General features: G+C 28.1%; 1 long non-coding RNA gene and 1 pseudogene across 1 annotated transcript; both read right to left on the bottom strand.

The window, feature by feature from the left end:
* The window catches only part of LOC107645752 (protein DETOXIFICATION 14-like), a 37,345-nt pseudogene that overhangs the window by 15,512 nt on the left and 4,660 nt on the right, over positions 1-17,173 (bottom strand).
* Positions 5,445-12,447, bottom strand: LOC148554754 (uncharacterized). Its single transcript, XR_015885683.1, has 4 exons — positions 12,305-12,447; positions 12,165-12,219; positions 11,929-12,055; positions 5,445-6,815 (listed from the first exon to the last, which is right to left on the bottom strand). It is a non-coding gene; the product is annotated as an uncharacterized LOC148554754 (long non-coding RNA).

The following is a 17,173-nucleotide window of genomic DNA, read 5'->3' as shown; positions in this document are numbered from 1 at the left end:
ATCTTATTTAAATAATTTTTTATTTTTTCAAATTGATTATGGTATATAATCTTATAATTGCTGAAAAATATTTGTTTATTATTTTTATGGTTGTTTTACAAATTAATATATTGTAATTCTCACATAATAAATGCATGTGAATATTTTGTATATAAGTAATTAATATATATCTTGTAACGATTTTTATAATACTTAGCAAGATGTCGTATATTATTAAAATCTCTTAAAAATATTAATGTCTTCTTAACTATTCATATTTTTTAAAACATGTAATTTATATGCATATAGACACTATGCAATATTTGAAGTCATAATAATGATAACAAATGTTATAAAATGTTAGAATCTCTGAAAAGAGTGGTGCTAAAAAGAATGAGTTATAAAATCAGTAATGGAAAGCATTACATGCTATAACAAATTTAAAATAAGAGAATAAAAAAATATTATATAAAATTATTAGCAAAAATACGTAAAAATTCACATTTAAAAAAATTATATTAAAAGTAATAATTGCTAACTTCAGTTAAAAAAATTTTTAAAAAAAAGCATCAACCGATTTATCTAATTAAAACTAATTATCTACTAAGTAAAATCTACAAAGTTAAAATTAATTATCTAATTACAATTTAATAAATAATTGACAACTCCAATAAAAAAAATTAAAAAAAAAACATCAACCAATTTATAAATGTTACTCAATGTAACTGATTTAAAAACTATCAAAGAGGTAGAAAATTGTTATATATAGACCCATAAAAATTACAAACTAGTGTTGTGTACATATGCTTAGAACCTAGAAGAGTGTTAATGTATCTACCATAAACGTTGGCAACCAGTGTGATTTTTAAAAGTTTATTTTTATGTATATTCTTAAAAACTAAGATCATATTATTTATTTTTTATTTTTATCTTTTAAAAAAACAAAACCAAAAAAATGTAAAATTTATTGGTTCAAAGTGTAAAAAAATTTAAAAAACTCAACATTTTTATGTATTTTATGCCTAATCCCAAAGTGAAAGTGAATGTTATAACAAAAAAAAAAAAAAAGAAAGCTAAAATAACTAATAAAAAGAAAACACAAAATACATATGATATAATTTAATTCATTGTTTAAAAATAATTATGCAAATAAAAAAAATACATAGGAAAAATTAGTAATCTATGTTGTGTAAGTTTTATTTTATAACATCAAAAAAAGAATTAATTCAACTTATTTATGAAATTATCAATACAGGTATATATCAAATAATAAAGTATGAAAAAAGATTTATATATTTTATTCACTTATTAAAATAAACATCTTCAAACGTTGTTTCATGTTTTTAAATATTTTAAATGTGTCTTTATTATTTTAATTTAATAATATTTTTGTCAATACTTAAAAATCTTTTAATAATATTTTTGTCAACAATTATTCCAATTTCAATTGAGATTATAGAACATAAAAATATCTCTCATTCTCAATGACCAAGTTCTACTTACCATATGGACAAAAATGAAACTTCAAGCTCTGGATTTGGTAGAAGCTCAGAAGGCAAAGTGAGCAGCTCAAATGACCACCATTCAAGGCTGCATTGATCATCAAACACAATAGAAACAAATCAAAAGATTGATAAGTGTACGTGCACACGCATGTGTGTATATAGTAAGATCAGATTCTAGAGGAAGAAACTAACTAAATCATTCCAGCAGATGGAACGGTGTAGCACAAGAACTCTCCAAAGTCATGGAATAGTTCCATGGAGATTGGAGCACAAGTCATTTCACACTGAGTAGAGAATTTCATATATAATCCAAGCAAAATCACATTCAACCAATATAAAATGCCAATAGAGAATGCTGATCCTAAATTACCTAGTTGGAACTGGAAAAAAAAATATCCAACAAAAAGCTATGTGAGAACATAAAGTGACGTAAGAACTCATAACAAGAAGAAAGATCAAACTTTGCATAAAAAAATAGCGAATGAGGGTGAGAACTGTAGCATAAGCAAATAAGTAGGAATAAGACACACAGCAAATTTTTCAGCTTCTTGTGAAATCAAAGGGTCTTGACCACACAAAATCATTATTTTTCCCAAGCATATCCATAAAAGAGAGAGAGAGAGGAACACAAGCTAGACTCAAAGCTACAATAGCAGTGTAGACTAGAACACCAAATCTTTTATATTGTCTTGTTTCATAGGCTTGGCCACCTAGAGTTTTCAATGCACATGACATTCCAAACTGTTTGATAAAACAAAATAATAAAACACAGTTAATTTTGAAACAAAAATTTGAAGATTATGATATGAGATAATAGAAAAAATACTTATAATAACACTGAAGCCATAAACAACACAAAAAAAAGTAGCAATAGCTGTGCTGGAAAGAGCAAGTTTTTCCATATAACCAACCATCATGATAGAAATTATTTGGAGAAAATAAGTTGACAAATTAACAATTATCATAGAGGGTGTTAAATAATCAACACTTTTTAATCTTTTTTGTCACCATACTCTATCTTATAGTTTCTGAAAAATCACTACCTTCTGGCAACAAAAAAGACCCGCTTCCATGTCTTAAAGAAGGTTCTGAAATACCAAAAACACAGATTTTGACTTTTTTATATGACTGCTTTCGTTGGAAAGATTTTGAATATACACACTTAGAGACTAAACTATTTATAGCATGTAGCAAGGTGTTAGTGTTTCACTTGATCATTGTTTCATTTAAATAACACTAATTTTTGTCACATGCTATTGGTAAATAACTTAATTATTGTTTAGTTGAAAATAATAGATCACAGGTGTCCATGAAAATAAAAAAATTGAAAAGCATAACAACGTTTCTGTGATTGGTAGTTGCTATGAGATAGATAAGAAGAATTCAAATCGGCTAACTCATTAATTATGAAAAAAAGAACTCTTATTACACTTAATTTTAAGTATTTTATTTTTTATAAAGTCTATCCACTTTACTCTATTTTTTATTAATATTTAAATTCCTATTAAAATAACTAGTTTTTACAAAATATAACATACATAATTTTGATTACAAACGAAATTAAGAGTTTACCATTATTTTCTATTAATTTTTAAATAAATTTTTAAGCTTATTACAAACATATTTGTAAGTTAAAAATATTATGTACATGCAAAAAAAATTAAATATTAAAATAATTACTATGTATTAAAGTAATACGTAACAGCTGAATTATGTTATATTTTGGAGAAGACTAAAAATTAATTTTATAAAAGAAGAATTAAATAAAAATTTATACATAATTTGTTAAAAAAATTAAGTGGGGAATTGCGGATTTTTTATTTATATAAATTAAATAAATATTTTATGTACTGAAATAAGTAATTTTAAAAATTATTACGAAAATACGTCATCTACTCTTATTTCGTTTACCGTAATAATATTTTTAAAATTACCTATTTTTTTATTATATAAAACTGTCTATCTTTCTTATTATTTGAAATGTTTTATTTCTAATAATTTGTTCCAATTTAAATTATTAATATTTTTTATTATTTTTAAAAAAATATATTTTTATATTTATAAATACATATATCCCGTTTCTGTAAACGAGATATATAAAATTGAAAAAATATACATATTTTATTTACAGTATAAACGAGATACATTAAAAATTATTACTGTAAATAAGATAAGAGTAGGTGACATATTTTCGTAATAATTTTTAAAATTATTTATTTCAATAAATAAAATATTTATTTAATTTATATAAATAAAAAATCCAGGGCATTGCCCTTCTTCCCTTCCACAAAATTTTGTCTTTGTTTATACATATTAATTTACATATTTTTAATTAAATAATTAACTATTAAAATAATTAAAATTAATATAATAGAATAATTAAATATGTAATAAACAAATAATTTAATTATTTTATAGTAGTATAATGAAAAATAATTAAAATAATCAAATGATATTTTTATACACAATAACTAAATTTTTTTATATACATTGCATTATTATTGTTGTAAGACTATTCAAACAAAAAAGAAAAAAGAAAAAAATAGCTAGGTTTAGTCACTTTAATTATCAGATATGGGAAATTATAATACACTTTTGTTTAGAAATCAATGGACTTGATTATTATATTAGCATTGTGTAAAGTTAACCAATTAAGTTGTTAGGTCTCTATGTGTGTTCCATTATTCCCTAAATACACACCTATTAACTAGCATTGTGTAAAGTTAACCAATTAAGTTGTTAGGTCTCTATGTGTGTTCTATTATTCCCTAAATACACACACCTACTAGCTATATAGAGACATATATATATGTTGTATATTATTATGAAAATGATAAAGATACTAACTACTTAAGATGGCAGTGGATTGGTGAGACATACCTAATTTGATTTTACTTTAATTTGTTTAAATATTTCTACTTCTAAAAACAACATACATATATTTCTAATTAAAGTGGTTTGTACAAAAAGCTAATGAAGTTATTATTATTATTATTATTATTATTATTATTATTATTATTATTATAGTGAGAACAAAATGGTAGATAGTGAGATAGAAATAAAATTGACAAATAATAAAATTAAAGTATGAATGATTATACACCAATCTATATATCTTTTGAGATAGAATAAATTACATATTTTTGGTGTTTTCTCTACTTTTTTATAATTCAACTAATAGTTGGTTGTATGTTGATACCTAATTAATTATCTAACAAAATTGAATTAGAATAAACGGTTTAGATATATTTAATATTTTAAAAATTAAAGTGTTTTATTTGTATCTGTCTCTTTCACTTAACATTCATATCCTCTTTCCTCTAGATAGCAATCCACTCACACCACCCACGAGAGAATTTGATTAATAAGAATTTAAAATGACATTCATGAAATTAGAAAGAGAAACTAACACAAAAAGACGAAAGAAGATATGATAGTAATATAGAAATTGAGGACAAATTAGTTTAAGAGGGTACGAATTTTAAAAAATTTAATCTCATCAATTGTTTATTCTGATTTAATGGTTGAGATTTGCATTCTAACTTGTCACTTAATAAAAGCATTTTCATTAGATTATCCTTTTTCACCCGCAGAACACACTCCACCGATGAAGTTATTGTTGGTGGTCATCTATCCCTTTTTGTCACTCAACTCACACACTCTTTTCCAAAACAATATCATTCATTTTTTCATGCATTGTTGATATGAATATAATTGTATCTAAAAGAACAGTGGCGTTAAGTGTGATCTGATAGTTATTACTTCCTAGCCACGTATATATAATAGATAGTTGTCCATATTATTACGTATGTATATGTATTGTTATCATTGACCATTGACCCTTGATATTGGTAAATGCAAGCAAGAGGCAGTTGAAGTAAGTTCGGGGGTGGGAGATGCTTTAATTAGAAATGCATCGCTCCTATTTAAGTGGTGGTGGCGATTCTCAAAGGAGGACTGTCCACTTTGGAAGAAGATGGTTTGCTCCTGTAATCAGCTGAACCCAACTGCGATGCTGTCAACCCAACCGTTGCCATCAGGAAGGGGGGTCGTGAAAAGATATCTGCCAGCTTAATATTAAGGAGCAGCATATAAGAAATATGATGATCAGTGACTTGTCCATGGAGGTGGAAAACGGCCGAAGCACCCGGTTTTGGGAGGATACTTGGTTACAAGGTGGATCTTTGAAAGAATGTTTTCCGAGGCTCTTCTCTGTTTCAAATAAGCAAGGATCAGTAATAGGGGACTGTGGGTTTTAGGATGGGCTAGAGTGGGTGTGGAACTTCTAGTGGAGGAGAGAACTCTTCCAATGGGAGCTAGAGCTGCTCAATCAACTCCACGACCGGTTACGGGTTGTAAGTTTGTCGGTTGATAGAGAGAATTCAATTGTCTGGAAATTTGACAAAAAATGTGTTTTTTCTACTAAATCGTTTGTGCAGGTGTTGCAGAAAGAGACTCTCTCAGAAGACATCACGAGTTACAGCTTCACTAGCTCCATCTGGAGAGGTTTGGTTCCTCCAAGAGTTGAACTATTTGCATGGTTTGTTTTAGTAGGCAGGGTCAACACGAAGGAGAGACTGACTAAACTCGGCATTATTAATCATAATGACAATGTGTGTGTGTTGTGCAAAAAGGACATAGAATCAGTGAATCATTTATTTTTTGCTTGTGAGTTAACATGGCAGGTATGGTGTGCTTGGTTGACGGGTGCTAATAGAGCTTGGGCCAGTCCGGAAACCGGAAAAAATTTTTTTGAGAGTTGGACTAGAGTACCAGGTGGCAAGTCTGAGCAAAGGAAATGTCTAACAGGTTTCTGTGCGGTTGTTTGAAACATTTGGTTGGAGCGCAATAGTAGAGTGTTCCAGAGTGTACAGACAAGTGTTGAAGGAGTAAAGATTAGATCTTTCTTGAGCTACAGGGAATGGTGTGGAGTTGATCCATTTGGTTGTTGATGGCAATGCCGGAGATGACAACGGATTCGATCATTTTATTGTTGTTTTTGTTTTTGGTTCTGTATTGTGCTTTGTCGTTCTGTATTTCTTTATGCTCCACCGTGTTGTGTTGAGCTCCTTTGTTAAAAAAAATAATGGAGAGTAATTAAGAGCAGGCAACATGCATGGGGTTGTCGAATCCCACTACACATGAAAAAGACAAAACAGACCTCCATGCATGCGTCCTTGTATTAATGCTTAGAGATATATATACACACATAATTCAGAGACCCTTTTTCTGAAACTGAGACTCAGCAGACTAATGTGGATTTGATGCTTAATCTGTCTTCCAAGGAGCCACATCCAACTCATAAATCCAAAGCCCTTCTCCCCGAGAATCCTGCCAAACCTCCACCCAATGCAAGTAAGTAATCATTTTCGTTTTTAGATACCTGCTTTTCCATACAACTTCTATTATTTATAATCTTAGATATCGGATCGATTCACTTTTTATTATTAAATTATATTTTTTATATATGTTCGATCACTACGTTTTATTTTATATATATAGTTTTTCTCTTGATTTTGAAGTTGGATTAATTTGTTTGATGATCTAAAAAAAACTTATATGTATATGATTTATTTTATATATAGAATTACATAGTAAAAATTTAAGTATATAAACGAAAACGAATTAATAAAAGAGATTAGATTATGCAATATGGAAAGTAATGATGTAGAAACTAAAAAAAAAGTAGTATATGTTTGTTTCTACAATTATACAATAGAAAGGTGTATAGTACAACATAATGGTAAAAACTCATATTCAATTAAATTTATATAAAATTAATAATTAAAAGTTGTTAAATGAGTTTGATTAAATTGTCATTTGATAATTTTTAATTATCAATTCTCAGTTATCAACTTCACATTAAATTAACTGTACCTGAATTTTTACCTTATATATAGAATGAGCGAATACAATTACATGCGTAAAATGTTTTCTACTACATGCCTAACTAGTTAACAATAATTTAATACTCTAAATTTGTTTGTTCCAATTTTTATGAGAGAAGCAGCAAAAATTAAATTATACTTTTTTCTTATCTTAATCAATTATAGCAAAGCATCTTCTTCTATATCTAAGCAGGTAAAATTCTACCAAATAGTAATTTAATAAATAAAGTAAAACAGATTTTTGTTAATATATGGCTATGACTTATTAATTAAATAATTTTTGTAATTAAGAAACCTAAAATGTTATTCCAACCCATATAGCACAAGTGGTAGCTAGATTGGCCATCAGTGAGATCATACCGGAAGAATACAGTGACAGTTCAACAAAAGAGTAATGCAAAAAAAAGTGAAAAGAATGGAAGCTTCGTGAAATAAAGTAAGCATGGATGGAGCATCTTACTTCCGAAAAAGTAGACTTGAACAAGTTCAACAGTTACCTTATAAAATAAGCGATATAATTACTTGCGTAAAATGTGTTCTACTACATGCCTAGTTAGCTAGCAATAATTTAATGTTCTAAATTTATTTGTTCAAATTTTTATGAGAATAACAGAAAATATTCAATTACAGTACTCCTTTCTTGTCCTAATCAATTATAACAAAGCATCTTTTTCTGTATTTAAACAGGTAAAATTTTATCCAGTAAAAATTTAATAAATAAAGCAAAACAATTATTTGCTAATATATGACTCCGTCCTATGAATTAATTAATTAATTATTATAATTAAAAAACTTAAAATATTACCCCGCCCATAAAGCAGAAGTGATAGATTGGCCATCAGTAAATTTGTACCGGAAGAATATGGTGACAGTTTAACAAAAGAGCATTGTAGAAAAAAGTGAAAAGAATGAAAGCTTTGTGAAAGTGAGCATGGATGGAGCACCTTACCTCCAAAAAGTCGAATATGTTCAATAGTTACCAATAGTTACCTTATAAAATAAGCAGGTATAATTACGTGCGTAAAATGTGTTCTACTACATGCTTAACTAGCTAGCAATAATTCAATACTCTAAAATTATTTGTTCGAATTTTTATGAAAGTAACCGACAATGTTCAATTACTCTCTTTCCTTGTCCTAATCAATTATAGCAAAACATCTTTTTCTACATTTAAGCAGGTAAAATTTTACCCAATCAAAATTTAATAAATAAAGTAAAATAATTATTTACTAATATATGACTCTAACCTATTAATTAATTAATTCTTGTAATTAAGAAACTTAAAATGTTATCCTGTTTATAGAGCACAAGTGATAGGTTGGTCATCTTATTGTATCGGAAAACATGGTGCGTGGTAGTTCAACAAAAGAGCGGTGCATGAAAAAGTGAAAAGAATAGAAGCTTCGTAAAAGTGAGCATGGATAGAGCACCTTGCCTCTGAAAAGTTGACTTGAACATATTCAATAATTACCAACATTTACCTTATAAAATAAACAGGTATAATTATGTGCGTAAAATGTGTTCTACTACATGTCTAGCTAGCTAGCGATAATTTAATATTCTAAATTTGTTTGTTCGAATTTTTATGAGAGTAATAAAAATTATTTAATTACACTCTTTTTTTTTGTTCTAATCAATTATACCAAAGCATTTTTTTCTGCATCTAAACAGATAAAATTTTACTCAAATTTAATAAATAAAGCAAAATAATTATTTACTAATATATGACTCAGACCTATTAATTAATTAATTTTTGTAATTAAAAAATTTAAATATTATCGGTCCATAAAGCACAAGTGATAGGTTGGTCATTGTAACAACTCTAATTTTTGCACTAGTGCGAGTTTTTTTTTAAATAATATTTTAAAGCGATTAGTTTTATTTTGACTAGTCGACTTCGAATCCCGAAATAAAATAAATGGTAATATAATTTTATTATTATGTTATTTATTTATTTTACTTGCTCTAATTATAAAGAAGCCTAGATAATAATATTAATATTATTATTATCAAGTTCGATTTTTACCGATAAAATTAATTATTGTTATTTTTTGATGAACTTAAAATTGTTAACACTTCATCAAATATTTTTTGTTCCTAAGTTACTAATGTCATTTATATTAGTAATTCATATACATTTAATTTTATATATTATTATTATTATTCCGGTATTATCTATATTATTATTATTGCTATTCTCATTACTATCATCATTATTACATTATTATAATTTCTAGGTTCCTTCGGTGGTTTCACTAAGGAATCAAAGAAAAACAAAAAGGCAAAGGCTTATGCATATATATATATATGACAGAAGATCAAATGGGTGACACATAAGCATCCATTTCTCAACAAAACTTTATCATTCAATTTCAAACTCATTGCATGCAAAGGGAAAGAGTGACCGAGAGAGAAAGAGAGAGAACCGTAACCCATCGAATTTCCGGTTTCGATTTTTTGCGATCTGTAACTTCAATAAAAAATCTAATTCGATAAAAGTGTTCGTATCCTCCTCTTCTACGTGTTGGCGTTACTTTTGTCCGGTGGAAGTCGACGGTGACGTAGCTCCCCTACCCCTTGAGTTTGACCAACTGGAGTTCTAGGAAGTACGGAGAATTTTGGACGTTTTTTCCTTCAGCAGCTCGATCAGAAGGCTCCTCCGAAACTTCGCATATTTTGATTTCGTACGAAGGTAGGGTTTTGGTAAATTTTCACCGGTTAAATTGGTATTTGATAAGTGAATTGATGTCGTGATTATTTGTCGATTGAATTTATATTGATAATTGTGATTTCTGGATTACGGTAGGATAATTTGAAAATGTTAAAAGTTGCCGGTTTGATTTATTGGAAATGATTTGAAAAGAGTGTAGAAAATGGTTTGGATGGAACCCGAGAAGGGTGGCAGAGTCCGGATTTTAGAGGAGGTGCCGCCAAAATTTTGTTATAAACCTTAAGAATTTTATTTGAAATTTTATTTATAAGAAAAAGATTGGATTTAAAAAATTGTATTATTTGATTTTCGATTTATTCAGAAAATAATTATACGTCGGATTTAATTTATTTAAAGTATATATTCTGAGTTTGATTTATTTAGAAAAGAATTATTTTATAATTTTAAATTATTTAAGAAAAGTACTATGTTTAAGTTTGATTTGAAAATGAAAAGGGGCTGATGTTTTGAATTTGACTCAAGGATTTTATTTGAAGAAGTTTTAGTGAACTTCAAAAGTAATTGAGTTTTTATTGAATGATTCCGTTTGACAACATCTTGAAAAATATTAAAGAATTTGTGTTAAAAATAAAAGGGGGATTAGTTTTGGTTTTAAAAGGAAAAGAGAAGACAAACCAGCACGTGTGATTATGAAATAATTAAAAGGTCACAAGAGGGTGACGGAGAGTAAATAGTTATAGTGTTGATGTGAAAATGTTAAGCCGTGGGCTTGATGTGTGAGTAATTGTACGGGAATGCCCGTGTATATGGAATGGCTTCCAGGAGAAAGTGGCACATGATTCAGCTGGAGAATCAGCGCCTGCAAGTACTTGCAGAGGTTATGTTCGGCATACTTCAGCTGGAGAATCAGTGCCTGCAAAAAGTAGAAACTTGCAGAGGTTATGCCGCTGGAATGCCTTATCTGACTTGCGAGTCGGATTGCGTCGGGTGCGGGTTGAAACCAACAAATGAGCCCATTACCTGCGATAGGACTAGACATGTATCATCCTTGTTGTGCATTTGCATTCTACTTGATGCGGTGAAATTGTTTGTGATTGTCTTTCTGTGTTTATGCATTCCTTACTGCTACTCTGAATTGTGGTAATTAGATACTTTTCTTTGATTCTTGTATATTTTATTGTGAATCACTTGAACTGTGGTAATCCTGACTAAACTAACTACCTCCGACCCTACTAAGAACCCCTTCCTTCCTTCCCCATCAGATGTGATCGAGATTTCCTCCTCTGACGACAGTGGATACTGGAGAGCTGAATATGTGACTTTTTGAGAGTTTTTGTGTTAGCCTAACTTTTGTGTTTAGTCTCTCACTTTTGGTTAGACTCACTGAGATAGTAGGATGTATATAGTTGATTAGGCTAGTTTTCGGGCGCCAGCTTAGGGACTTCCTATATGGACCAGGGCTTGGAGTGTTGAACACGAATATAGTAACCAGATGTGAAGGGTTGTATGCTAACTTAAAACCCGTATGACAATATATGTATATATATATATACATAGTATGTATGATGTATGTTATCTCTGTCTCTGATGTTTGTGTTATTTTATTGTACTTACTGAAATATCTTAGTTTTTTCGAAAATTCGATTCGCGCGCTAATACGATTAAAGGCTTAATAATAAATATAGTCAATTAAGCATTCCCAATTAAAGCATAGCAAACAAAGCACACATATGCATTATGATGAATGTCTATCCTACTGGCCGTGAGCTCACATGTCGGTTACTTTGCCAGAGCCCGACACATCTCGTAGCTAATCCAGACATTGGTCTCTAGCCTAAATTTTCGCAGAACATTATATATTAAATACGCGAAACCTAAACCATACCTTGGCCGATTTCCGCGTATTTATCCAAGTTACCCCACACGGCAAAGTTGTAAGCCTCAACCACCAAAAATCCAGCAACTAGAACTCTCACCGAGTTTCCAATTAAGCTTCCAACATCTCCAATTGCCTCATATCACATATTTACATGCACCCAACATAGTTATCACAACATATTCCCAAAATTCAATACCCAAAATACCAAATTAATGAATCAACTAGAGTTCTAGGATTCTCACCTTACCAACAGAAAATTGGGACAAGACCCGACAAGTCCACCAAGTTAATTTGATCCTAAACACCGAATTTCAACATAATTGCTCTTGAATTTTCGAAATTGAAACAGAGAAAATTGTGGAAGAAAACGTGATTTCCTTACCTTACAATGTATCGGGCTTTGTAGAGCTCGACGTCGCGGTCGCGTAGTCGCAAACGGATCGTCAATCAGAACTCCGGATCAAAAGTTATTGAGAAATGAAATTTCAATGAGGGTTTGGAAGCTTTGGTGTTCTTCCTCCCAACAATGGCAGCGGGGATGCAGAAACGAAGGGAAAGAATGCTGTGTTCTTTTTAAGTGATGGGTCCGGTTGGACCCACGGGTCCAATTTGGGTCCGGTTTAATCGGTTCGGCTTATTTGGTCTAATTTTGGGTCAAATTTTTTAAAATTAGTGTCAAAATTCTCGTTTTAAAGAGCTCTATCCTATTTTAATATTAGTTTTGTATTTTTAATTTTCCTAATTAAGATTTAATTTATTGACTAATTATTCGCTAATTTTACGGAATTTACACAAGCACAAGCACATGGTCTTTTTAATTTATCAAACACAAAATAAGAAACTTGAACTTTTAAAAAGTACAAGCACCTCATCAAAAAGTTTTACCAAATCAAGCCTATATATAGTAGTTACCAACCACCAGTTCATGATGACCTACTCCATTCTTTATTGGAAATGAAATAGCAAGCTGTTGATTTATTATATACATGTTACTATTTTTAGTTATTAATCATGTATTTGTGTATCACTATAGGTTGTAATATACTATAAATATTTTAAACAAGTGAGATACCTAAGTATCAATTATATGAACAGAAACATCAATAATTCTAAAAGGCACTATACAAGTGGGAATCGAATTATGAAAATAGAATTAATTATTAGAAAAAGATTATAAAAGGCACATTATTAGATAACTATGTGTCTCTCCAACTTTATTTAATTTTTAATTTTGTCAACCACTTTGATGATATACTTTATAGTTGTGAAGTTATGAATGAATGATATGTATGAGCAGTGACGGATCCAGAAAATTTTGGTAGTGGGGGCAAAATTTATATAACATAATAATAATTTTTATAATAAAATTAATATGTGTATATAAAAAATTAAATATTAAATTATCTATTAACCACTATATATCTATGTATAAATACATGTATTGTTTAACTTATTTTTAATGTGTATTTTATATTTTAATATATATTTTATACAGATAATTATTTTTTATGTACATATAACATGATTATTGTTATAATTATATTTTGTTATTGTAAAATATGATTAGTCTTCAAAATATCTAATATACAAATTAAAACACTAAAATAGTAATTTAAATAATAATATATAATTTAAAATTCTATTCTTTTAGGTTTTATATTTTTAAAAAATTAAGTAATTTTTCTCTTAACACTACCATCAAAATTTCTCTCTTTTCATATATATTACTAAATAATTATTTAAAAATCTACTTCCCAACACAATTAGAAATCGACTCTTATTGATATTCATAGTTAAAAAAGTTCTTTCAATTAATATAGTTGCTACGCAAAAATTAAAGCTAATTTGAAAAGAAGATAAATAATATTCTTTTGAGTTGATTTTTAAAACAGAACACTAATTTCGTTTAAATATGAGAATTGATCATTCTAACGAATATCTAATATAAAATTTTTAAATTGACGATTAAGTACCAAAAGTTGAGTAAACAATTATTGTGGGGTCAAATTTAATAATCTAATGGAAGTAAATAAATATTTTTATCATATACTACTCAAAAGAATTCCAAATTGTAGTGGGGGCGCTTGCCCCACAACACTACACTTGAATCCGTCCCTGTGTATGAGTTATTGTATCGTAACTTTATACACAATAAATATTGAGAACGTGAAAAGAAAAATATTAAGTCATCTCATAAAACACACTCATGATGTGTTTGTTTGTTTTTATTTTTTTAGAATTACATGTATTTTTTGTGCAAAAAGTATTAAAATTCTGTGTATCCTTTTAATTAAGAGTCATCCAAATTATTGAAGACACATCCAAAGTCAGCATATTTAATATCAATATTTAAATTAGCATCATAATTTAATCTAACCGAATTTATAGCAAAACTCAAAAAAAAAAAAAAAACAACAAAGAGAAGGCGAAAATAATCAAATTGGAGTATCGAATTAACTTGTAAAGAGATATCTATTCCTAAACTGATTATTTCTTAACTTGGTGAACTCAAATTTAAGATAATTAATCAAGAAAAATAAATAATAAATATATGTCATAATATTCATAGTTTTTATAAACCTAAACATAGATATAGACATTAACAAAAAAATGATTAAGAATCTCAATTCATTTTTTAATCTTTTTTAATTTTAAATAAAAAAATTGCATTTTTTATCTTTTTATTAAAAACTCACCTATATATTTAAATTCTAAATATTAGAATATGAATTACGCCTCCTAATAAGTAATAACCATTACTCCTGAGTCTTAACCAAATAATGAAGGAAAGAAATATTGTGGACCTAGTGAGTCAAGTGACACGTGCGTGATGGAACTAGAGCCTTTTAGATTTTAAAAGAACATAAGGAACGAGAAGCCCAAACTTTAATTTCTTTGTAGTAAAAAATATTGCCCCTAATTATTGCTTGCTTGCTTGCTTCCTTCCATGCCCAATTCTATTATACATGCAAATATGTAATTCCTCACTATTATATTCTATCAATGCGCCTTTTTTCATATATCTTAGCTTTAACATCGAAGCAACTATAATTGTACAAATTAACCAAAGAATAATAATAGAATGTGTAATAAAAATACTATTTCTTTATAAAAAATCAATCATCAAATTAGTTATTATTTATTTATATATGATACATAAATTATTTAGTTAATTTTTAACTTATATTTTATATTTTAAAATATTTTATACAAATAATTAATTTAATAATTAAATTTTATATATACCTAACATAATTATAATAATATATAAAAAGATAGTATGATTTATCTTCTTATAATTAAGTTGACAAGAAAGGAAGAAAAGTGTTTATTAGTAACACTTAATTGGCACTATATTTTCTTTGATGGTTCTTAGATTTATTTTCATAAATGGTAATTGTGGCGGAAAAATGTTTTTGTTAAAGGGGTGCTGAGTTTGATCACATCATAAAAAAGCTAAGCCTTGATGCCTTTCTGCTTCAGATGTCCCTATTATTACTATGTAATCTGTCAAATGTTTAATCATCCTGCTTAAGATGAAGTTGTCTGAAAATAAAATTTAATGATTAATTATAAGCTAGACGTTCACATTAAATAAGTCAATTATCTTAACTTTGCCGTGCTTGCGATGAAAAATAAATATATCCATGTATAACCAACCATGTTATATGTATTTAAAAATCAATTACTAATATAAAATATATGTTAAAATATTAAATATATATTAAAAATAAATTAAATAATACATATATTTATATGCAATGTAAATACATAGTAATTAATTTAGTGATTATTTTTTTATGTGTAAATTGTCTTTTATATCTAATTTATAGATAAAGGCAATAAGTTAATGACAACATTATTTGACTTTAATTTCTCCCAATAGATTTTATGATGATACAGATTAAATTATTGCTCTCTTTTTTGACATATATCTAAGTCTATTATTTTTGCACATTTGTATTCATAGTAAATGTGCAATTGCATTAGAAATTAATGTTTTAATTTAGTATAATATAATTTAATAATAAATTCAACTAGATAACCAACTATTTTTTTTATTACTATCAACAAAATTTAAAACTCTAAATTTTAAATCTTAAATTTAAATGTTAAACCTTAATCTTCCAAAAAATAAAACTTAAAAAATAATTTTAAAATAAAAATATCTAATTAAAATTAATTAATTAATTAAAAATTAACTTTTCTATACTTAATCTTTACGATACACATTACAGTTGCTCAGTGCGGTGATCACTTATTCTTCTTCATGGTTGATTCATTCATTTTTTTTTACTCTCCCCTTCTAAATTGTAATAATGTTAATAATTAAATTTAAGATACATATATAATACAAATGAAGAAAAAAAAAGATTAAGAGAGTAATGTGGGGTGCTCTAGAGGGCGCACATGGAATAGGGTTAGAGAGTTATATAAAAACCATATTTATCAGATAAATATTTTTTGGGATGCCCTAGTAACTTTCTACCAAAAAAAGAAACGTAACGCAATCATCTTTAAAATTGGAATAGTATAGGAACTTAAATTTATTGTTATATTGATTAATAAAAAAAATTTGGAAAAGAAATTTGGCTAAAGATGATGTCCGTCAACTTTCTTGAACCATGACGATGACATGTGTCTACTATATATCCCCACATATTGATGACATTTTTTTTTATTAGTATAGAAAGTGATTATTATATATATGTTAGACTATATATAGTAGTTACCAACCACCAGTTGATGATGACCTGTTTAATTCTTTATCAGGAATGAAATAGCAGGGTGTTGAATTATTTTTTTTTTTGGTGACTTAAAAAAATAAACAACAACTAAGAAAGAAAAAAAAACTGCTTAAGAAAGACAGTCCCTCTGAATACTACTCTCAAACTCCTTCCAAGGCAAATGAAGCTCCACTTGGGGAGAAAGGGTCCTCATTGCAGTCTTTGCCATGATGTCTGCTACTGTATTTGCATCTCTCAAGATCAACCGAAGATCAGCACGCCATTTCCAAGACATGATATCTCAGATTTTTAACACCAAAAGATCAATAAACCCAGAGCAATCCTGTAAATTATTAACAATAGTAAAAGCCTCCATACAGTCTGTCTCACATATAATGTCTCTTTGTCCCGAGTCCCATGCTAAAAGAAAGCCTCTCCAAATAGCAAACAACTCTCCTTGCAAAATGCTACGACTCTCAATTGTTCCCAAACAGCCTCGTTGCCACCTTCCCTTCCAATCTCTG

The sequence above is a fragment of the Arachis ipaensis genome, chromosome B6, assembly GCF_059453495.1.
Source record: "Arachis ipaensis isolate K30076 ecotype BB chromosome B6, ASM5945349v1, whole genome shotgun sequence".
Lineage (NCBI taxonomy): Eukaryota > Viridiplantae > Streptophyta > Magnoliopsida > Fabales > Fabaceae > Arachis > Arachis ipaensis.
The sequence above is the reverse complement of the archived record's forward strand: the minus strand, read 5'-3'. Positions and strand labels throughout refer to the sequence as shown.